Here is a 9,184-nt window from a genome sequence, read left to right on the forward strand (position 1 = left end):
AAAATTGAGAGATAGATAAAGAGAAAGAAAGGTTTTTAAGAAAACAAAAGAGGAAGAAATTAGAAGAGATAGATAGATAGATAGATAGATAGATAGATAGATAGATAGATAGATAGATAGATAGATAGATAGATAGATAGATAGATAGATAGATAGAGAGAGAGAGTGGGAGAGGGAGAGAGAAGAGAGTATGTGAGAGAAAGAAAAATACAGAGGGAAAGAAAGACAGACAGAGCGAGAGCGAGCGAGAGAGAGAGAGAGAGAGAGAGAGAGAGAGAGAGAGAGAAAGAGAGAGTGTGAAGAAATGAAAGAGGATGATAGCGAGATAAAGAGAGGAAAATACAAAGGAGGAGACTGATGGAGGGAGAGAAGAAATTATAGATAAAAGGGGGAAATATGACTGAGAGAGAGAGAAAGAGAGAGAGAGAGAGAGAAAGAGGGAGAGAGAACGAGAGAGAGAGAGAGAAAGAGAGAGAATAATATGCTTTTTTTCTACTCATACTCATAACGATGCTTACGTTTCAACAGTCGTTAAAAAAGTGAAGACGTGAAGGACTGAATACTCCGAATTTGTAATTCCAGTTAATTACATAGATAACATTGGCGCACACAAAAAGCCACGGAAGCAGTGACATATATAGGTCTCTGTAATAACAATGCGATTTATGGGAGCGCAATAACCTTGAATTTAATACATATAAAAATACGGTGACAAATATAAACAACGGCCTTTCCGTCAATTGCCTTGTGCGTATTTCACGCCAGCCTCATTTGCATAAGCACTGAAGGTCGGCTAGACACTTTTTAAGAATACGGCCTGAAGGACGAATAGACACTCCGTATTGCAAATATTCTTACATTTGAATAATAACTTCATTTTTTAGAAAGCTGACACGCATCCCATTTTCAGATCGCTGTTAAGCAAAACTTTGAGTTTTGTACCTGATTAACGAAATTGATTAAGCATCTGTTTACATTCATCCCACAGTCATGCGCCTTTCCTCTCATTCTCTCAGTTCCACCCAACAAAAGTTCTGTCTATTCATCATTCAATCTCAAACAATTTCCTTCCATCCATGCCTTGACGTCTTCAATGCATTTTCCAGATTTTTGTTTCTTGATCAATAAAGGATTAGCAATACTTAAGTCATAAATTTGAGTGTCATCTGAATAGAAGTGATGCATTACGTCGTGAGAGTTTATCTTAGCAAGTGGAAAAGTATATAGTGTGAATATGACAGGACCCAATACAAATCCCCGAGGAACTCCAAAAGAGAATGGCGTTGCTTAACCCTCTTCCGCACTAGGACAGGACTGTCCCGGGACAGTCCTGTCCCAAATCTGTAACATATAGAATTTAGAGAGATCTTCCGCACCTATTGGGACGGGACAAAACAGTCCCGTTGTGTCCCAAGCCGTTGTGAAATGCTACAAAATCAGCGGGACAGGACTGTCCCAGTCCCGTGTTCATATCGTTTGTGATAGTAGAAAAATATAGCAGACTTCCGCACTAGGACAAAAAAGTCCCAGACTTGGCGGCGCCGTGTCAAAATTGAAATGCCTGTCTTTATTTTCTGCATCCCTACTCCCTCCTCCTCCTCCTCCTCCTCCTCCTCCTACTACTACTACTACTACTACTACTACTACTACTACTACTACTACTACTACTACTACTACTATTACTACTACTACTACTACTACTACTACTACTACTACCACTACTATTTCTACTGTTGCTTCTGCTGCTGCTAATGCCGCTAATATCTTAATAACTACATCCCTTTTATTTTGTATTTATTTCCAATTCCATTGTATTTATTTTCCAACAATAGTCCACACTTTATTTTAGTTCACTTTCTATACTGCATTACACAGTTCCTTCCCGCCTCCCCTCTTTTGACATAATTATGTACGCACCTTTTATAAATTTATATTGCTCTGTTTTAATTCGCGCTTCCTCACAAAGTAGCAAACAATTTCCTGCCCATCAATGTTTTTGTTTATGCATCTTAACAACGCCACTACCACATTATCTCATTCGTCTGTAGTTTTTAATTCATCATGTGTTGTTGATGAAGGGGAAACCCGAAACGTCCATTTTATCTGTTTTCGTATATTAAACGGAAGCTTACATTCAATTTCACAGTTATAATTTATTTATTTATTTCAATTCTGAATTTTAAAAAGCAAGAACAATTCAAAAAATAATTCTATGTGATGAAACCACGTACAGAAGGCATAGCAACATAAATAGTTTCGGCAATTTACAAACGTATGCTTATAAATATAATTTAAGAAGTGTCACACTTTGTGACACAGCAGTAACGTGTCTAAAACCGGTCGCACATCTATTAGGTAACTTGTGGGATCAATTATCTTTATCGTTATTTATTTCGGGAATTCTCAATGAAAATATTTTAAAGTAAGTCCTTCTGAGCCACTTGGACTCATTGTAAAACAAATTAAGTCCTTTAGAGCCATGTAGCCAATGGTGAAGGAGTTATTCCGGTTTCAATAGCGTGAAGCGGACAATTAACGTATTTGTTTGAAAACCTTTGAACGGGACGCTAGTCTGTAGTCTATCGCAGATTACTATCCCAGCTTGACAGGTACCCTTTTACACCTGAATGGAGTGAGTGATTGGAGTAAATTTTCTTGCTCTAGAAAGTACAAATTGGCTTCGGTCGGAATCGAACACAGAACCTCTGAGTCCAGAGTACAACGCGCTAACCATCGGCCATCTTGCCTCCTAAGCTTATAAATCCGGAACTTATCCATGTTTCTGTGGCGTTGAGCAGACAGATAACAGTTTAAAATTTAAAATAATAAAATTCATTTTTTCATCCCATAGGGGAAATTTTTCTCGAGGGTCTATTCCCAGGTAAGACTGGAATAACCCAGGCGTCAGCCGCAATGCAGCGCCGCAAATTTAGCTAGGACAAGGTATAACCAGGCGTTAGCCGCAGTGCAGCGCCGCAAATTGAGCTAGGCGAGGTGACTTACTCAACTGATGCCTTTCGGGTACGAAGCATGCTGACTTTCTATTATCCTCTTGAATGATGCTAGTCCGTCAAAGATTACTTTCATCAGCGAACTGGTACTCATTTGCACCTGGGTAAAATGAGGTGATTCCAAGAAAGTCATTTTAAGATAAGATCGGAGATCACCATAGAGTCTACGGAATTGACCCTAGAGCAATCTTTGGGTCATTAAAGGATGCACCCAATATTGTTTTCTCTTTCAATTTGTCTTTTTTTTCCACGTGGTAAAGCACAGAAATATGCAACCTCTATTTCATCCATTACTAGTAGTAGTAGTAGAAGTAGTATAGTAGTAGTAGTAGTAGTAGTAGTAGTGGTAGTAGTAGTAGTAGTAGTAGTAGTAGTAGTAGTAGTAGTAGTAGTAGTAGTAGTAGTCGTAGTCGTGGTAGTAGTAGTGGTAGTAGTAGCAGTAGCAATAATATTACCCTTGCTATAAGAACATTTCATGATTATATAAATCTTATGAAACAAATCCCATTGTACAGTGTAAAAAAGCATTATCGTCATGTCGTATCTTATGTTGATTCATAAAATGTGAATTATTAGAGTTGCAATTGCCTACAAAAAAACTTTTGAATCTTGTAAAAAAAAAAAAATAATAATGCATTCGCGCAGGTGTGTCCTGGGACAGTCCTCTCCTAGTGCGGAACCCCTTTTGAATAGAAGTTTTCTCCAGTGGGACAGGACAAATTTGTCCCGGGACAGTTTTGTCCTAGTGCGGAAGGAGGGTTAGATCAAGAACTATCAATAGCACCGGAACCAGTCGAATTCACTGGTGGAAATTCCAAATACACCCTGCAGCCTTCGTATCAAAATCTTATGATCAATTGTATCAAAGGCTGCAGACAAGTCGAGTAAATTCAGCAACGCCAATTTTTCTTCATTTATGACGTGTTTTAAATCATTTGCAACTTCCAATAGTGCAGTTTCTATTGAATAATTGCGACGATACGCCGATAAAATGTGACTCCAGAGATTGTCAAATTCAAGGTAGTTCGCCATTTGCTCAAGAACAACTTTTTCTGATATCTTTGACAAGAAAGACAAGTTTGACACTGGTCTAGAACATTTTAACTTTCTAAATCCTATCCAGGTTTTTCAATTACTGTAGTGGGATTACCATGGCAGTTTTAAGCATGTCTGCCACTTTTTCTGGTTTTAAAGATTGGTTCATAACGTCAGTTAGGAAGAAGTAAATCTAACTTTTCCTTAAATAATTTTGTGGATATGGAATCAAGGTTACAATTTTTAAAATTTTCAATATAGTATACTTAGAAAAGATTTCAGCTAATTCGTTTGTTTGTTTTTTTGTTTTGATTTCACATATCAGCAGATTTGTTGGGTATTCTCTGCCGATGATGATGATGATGATGATGATGATGATGATGATGATGATGATGATGATGATAATGACGATGACGATGATGATGATGGGTGTTATGTGGAAGTGTGCTAATCATTGGTGACATTCCGGAATTTAGTTTATCATTTCCTTATCGGATTATTTATTTATTTATCACCGCATTTAAGGTAAGATAATGCAATCTTAATTATCATCATCATCATCATCATCACATATCATTATCATTATTTTGTCATCATCATTTGTCCCTTCCCCAATCTTTTATTATCTCCCAAACGTAATATCTTACCTACCCCCTTCCCTCTCCAACATCTTTTTTTTTCCTGTTATCAATTTTTTGTCACTATAAAATTACCATGACTCCCTTCATCATCTCCTTTCTACTACTACAACAACAACAACAACAACAACTACTACTACTACTACTACTACTACTACTACTACTACTACTACTACTACTACTACTACTACTACTGCTGCTGCTGCTGCTGCTGCTGCTGCTATTACTACTACTACTACTACTACTACTACTACTACTACTACTACTACTACTACTACTACTACTACTACTACTACTACTACTACTACTACTACTACTACTACTACTACTACTATTGGTCGTGATAATGATGTGGTGGTGGTGGTGGTAGTCGTAGCTGTGGTGGTGATGATGTTGTGGTAGTGGTGGTTGTAGTAGTAGTGGTAGTGCTAATGATGAGGTGGTGGTGGTGGTATTTGTTGAAGTAGTGGTAGTGGTGATGATGTGGTGGTGATGGTGGTTGTAGTAGGAATGGTAGTGATGATGATGTGGTGGTTGTAATAGTGGTAGTGATGATGATGTGGTGGTTGTAATAGTGGTAGTGATGATGATGTGGTGGTGGTGGTTGTAGTGGTAGTGATGATGATGATGTGATGGTGGTTGTAGTGGTAGTGATGATGATGTGGTGGTAGTGGTGGTTGTATTGGTAGTGATGATGATGTGGTGGTGGTGTAGTAGTAGTGATAGTTAGTGGTAGTGATGATGATGTGGTGGTGGTTGCAGTGTATTAGTGGTAGTGATGATGATGTGGTGGTGATGGTTGCAGTAGTAATGGTAGTGATGATGGTTGTAGCAGTAGTGATGATTGGACGGATGGGGGGGGGGTATCCTTGGAACAATTTGACGGAAGATGCCCGGAGCCCGGAGTTTTGGCACCACTGACCACTACTACTACTACTACTACTACTACTACTACTACTACTACTACTACTACCACTACAGCAACAACAACAACAACTACTACTACCACCACTACTACTACTACTACTACTACTACTACGACCTCTACTGCCATCACCACTATCACATTGAAGTGCTTCTTTTTCACAAAATTATGTTCGTTGTTACTCATCTAGGTTCAGTGTTGACTATCAAACTGCCCACTACTGTAAAAAAAGAAACAAACAAAATCCCCCAAAAGTCTCTCTCTCTCTCTCTCTCTCTCTCTCTCTCTCTCTCTCTCTCTCTCTCTCTCTCTCTCTCTCTCTCTCTCTGTCTTCTCTCTCCCATTGTTGTATTTTTAGTCCATCTCAAATAAAGTTGTACGGATATTTCTAAACAAATCTTAACTAGTAATCTCATCGTGATTTATAATTTTAATTTGATATAGGCTATTTATTTGTAAATCATCACTCCCTCCATCTTTAATGAGTTAAATAATTACAACTAGTCTCTTACATCACTGCCCCATTGCATACGGTCTTTACTAACTCTCAATAACACACTGCCTACACACTACAAAGCCCTAGTCAATGGCCTTAACCAACTCGGCTCAAGAAGCGTGAGACAAGGCCTTTACTCTAGTCGGCCATGATCTGTACCCTATTTGAACCATGACTTCTCGTCTTATAACAACAAAAAATGAAGTGAGTAGGAAAGTGCCAGAAGACAATAGAGAAAGAAAATTCGCGTATGAGCTATCCACGACCCCAAAAAAGATCGCTTCTAACCCTAGTCTTATTAGAGCCTTCTCTCCCCGACTTCTAGAGGTCACGGGTTGAACAAACATAAACGCCGCGAAGTTAGTTGGCCAGCATTTAAGCTTAATAGTCTTTCTTTATTCTCGAGCTCTACGCTTCTCTCAATCATCCCCCTTTTTACTGGCGCTGAAATGACCTAATAGTAATAGTGTCGCAAGTGCCGTAAAAAAACCCTGACTCGACCCCGTAAGTAACAAAATAGATTGCTCATAGAATATTCTGTCCCCTTTTCCAACCAGTTTTCTTTGGTGCTTTTAATTTCAAATCTACATCTTTCTCCCTAATATTCTCTTTTTACTGGCGCTGGAAGACCCAAAAGTGTTCAAGCGCCGTGAAATCCCCCAAAACAAAACAACAACAAGCGACAGCAAACTAATTTATTGAATTCTGATTTTTTAAATTAGATTGTTGGATGAATAATGACTGAATGGTGGTCGTTTAACCCTCAAGGTGTAATCAAACGGTCACAAATTTCTGACGGATTTCCTTTGTAAAAGTCATCCCCTTTTCAATGAACATTTTTGTCGATAAAATTTGAAACAATTGAGATATCAAAAAAAATTTAGTATCACTGTTTTTGTGTTTTCAAGCCCTTTATTTTGAGACCATCTTCAATGAAATCTTTGCATTTTCATTTGTGCAAGTACCCACTCTTTCTCCTCTCTCTACTCTAAGGGCTAACCCATCCCGGAGACTGACTCCGACGACCCGGCACTGCCGTCCTCTGCCGTCTTCCGGATAAAGACGTCGGGCATGGGCAAAATACTAAGAATAAAGAGAAGAGCCGCTTGACCTACCCATACCAAGCACCTGACGTCTTCTGTCGTTTTATTTCTTTTCGATATTGGTATGGGTAGGTCAAGCGGCTCTTCTCTTTATTCTTAGTATTTTGCCCATGCCCGACGTCTTTATCCCGAGGGCGGCAGAGGACGATAGTGCCGGGTCGTCGGAGTCAGTCTCCTGTGTGAGTTAGCCCTTCCAATCCGTCAACTTAAGTTTAAGGTATGGAGCCTGTTTCACGCCTGCTGAACTCACGAATTCGCCTATGTCATGGAGCATTAGAGAGTAAAATTTACAATAATGAAACCAGAGGCTTATATAAATGCAGACCTATGTATTCTATTTATATAATTAATTATAAATAATTCGAACTGCGACCGTTTTCAACCAACAAACAGATTGTTACTACTGCAAAATACTGATATTGAGTTCATTGTTATCACCCATTTATCATTCCCCTTTATCAACAGAACAGGATGAAAGAAGCACTACAGGCGAATGACAACGCAACTACCACATTATCTCATTCGTCTGTAGGGTTTCATTCATCTTGTTTTGTTGATAAAGGGGAAACCCGAAACATTAATTTTATTTGTTTTCGTATATTAAATTAATTGAAGCTTACATTCAATTTTACATTGTTATTTATTATTTCTTCGAGCTTCGAGCAGCAACAGTTACATTATCACATTGAATCGGTCAAATTCATTTGAATCAGATACACATCATCACAACAAACGTTATTTCATCAAGCAAGCCAATATCACAACACATTTATTATCTACATATTTCTATTCCAATCATCCCATTTTCGCCTATTCTATTATTTTGTTTTCATTTTTTGGTATGTTTTGTGTTGTTTTTTTTTTCTTCTTTTGTCTGTTTATTTTTTTTTTTTGTTTTCAGAGAACAGACACGTAACTATATTATTATGATTATTAATATTATTTTTATTATTATTATTATTATTATTATTATTATTATTATTATTATTATTATCATTATCATTATTATTATTATCATTAATATAATTATTATCATTATCATTATTATTATTATTATTATTATTATTATTATTATTATTATTATTATTATTTATTATTATTATCATTATTAAGATTGTTATTGTTATTGTTATTACTATTATCATCATCATCATCATCATCATCATCATCATCATCATCATCATCATCATCATCATCATCATCATCATTATTATTATTATTATTATTATTATTATTATTAATTATTATTATTATTACCATCATCATTATTATTATTATTATCATCATCATTATTATTATTATTATTATTATTATTATTATTATTATTATTTTATTATTATTATTATTATTATTATTATTATTATTATATTATTATTATTATTATTATTATTTATTATTATTATTATTATTTATTATTATTATTATTATTATTATTATTATTTGCTTTGCTTCATTATTGATTTTACTTACTTGTAATATCGTCACCAAACAATATCTTTTTCCACTCGGCAGCAACCTCTTATGGTTTTCACACTACTATGTTATGACGATCGGCAAAGTCCCGTCCGCATTTACTGTCAAAGATGACGTGAACAGCTAAGAGAGAGGTGATTTAAAAGCCAACAAAATCGAGCTGGTGCTCCGCGTTGCACAAACCTGCATAAAATAAAGGCAACCGATTGATTACTGACGCCATGTTCAAAAGCAGGGTGACCTGACCTTACGTACGCCCAGCAACAAGCAACTTGGTTCTACACAAATAATAATAATAATAATAATAATAATAATAATAATCTTTATTGTCCAAATAAAAGGCAATTCATGTGATATTCAATTTATTTTTGAAGCCTTTCTGAGGGTTCTATGTAGTTTGGATTTTTCTTTTGTTACACAGCTTCCATACCACGTTGTGATGCCAAACGAAAGAAAAAAGACAATCGGTACATTTTATTCTTTATGCTGGCTAGAACTTTTTC

General features: G+C 36.4%; 1 protein-coding gene across 2 annotated transcripts in view; it reads right to left on the reverse strand.

Moving 5' to 3' along the window:
• The window catches only part of LOC144974718 (putative methyltransferase-like protein 24), a 55,935-nt gene extending 47,133 nt beyond the window's left edge, over nt 1-8,802 (reverse strand). The window contains exon 1 of one of the 2 annotated variants that reach the window (XM_078917891.1): nt 8,679-8,802. The gene's annotated coding sequence lies outside the window, so the exon portion shown is untranslated. The remainder of the gene's footprint in view (nt 1-8,678) is intronic. The other variant, XM_078917892.1, reaches the window with a different exon arrangement.
• Between the last annotated feature and the right edge of the window lie 382 nt (nt 8,803-9,184).

The sequence above is a fragment of the Berghia stephanieae genome, chromosome 6 (assembly GCF_034508935.2).
Source record: "Berghia stephanieae isolate SIO BIC M18660-M18661 chromosome 6, UCSD_Bste_1.3, whole genome shotgun sequence".
Classification (NCBI taxonomy): Eukaryota; Metazoa; Mollusca; class Gastropoda; order Nudibranchia; family Aeolidiidae; genus Berghia; species Berghia stephanieae.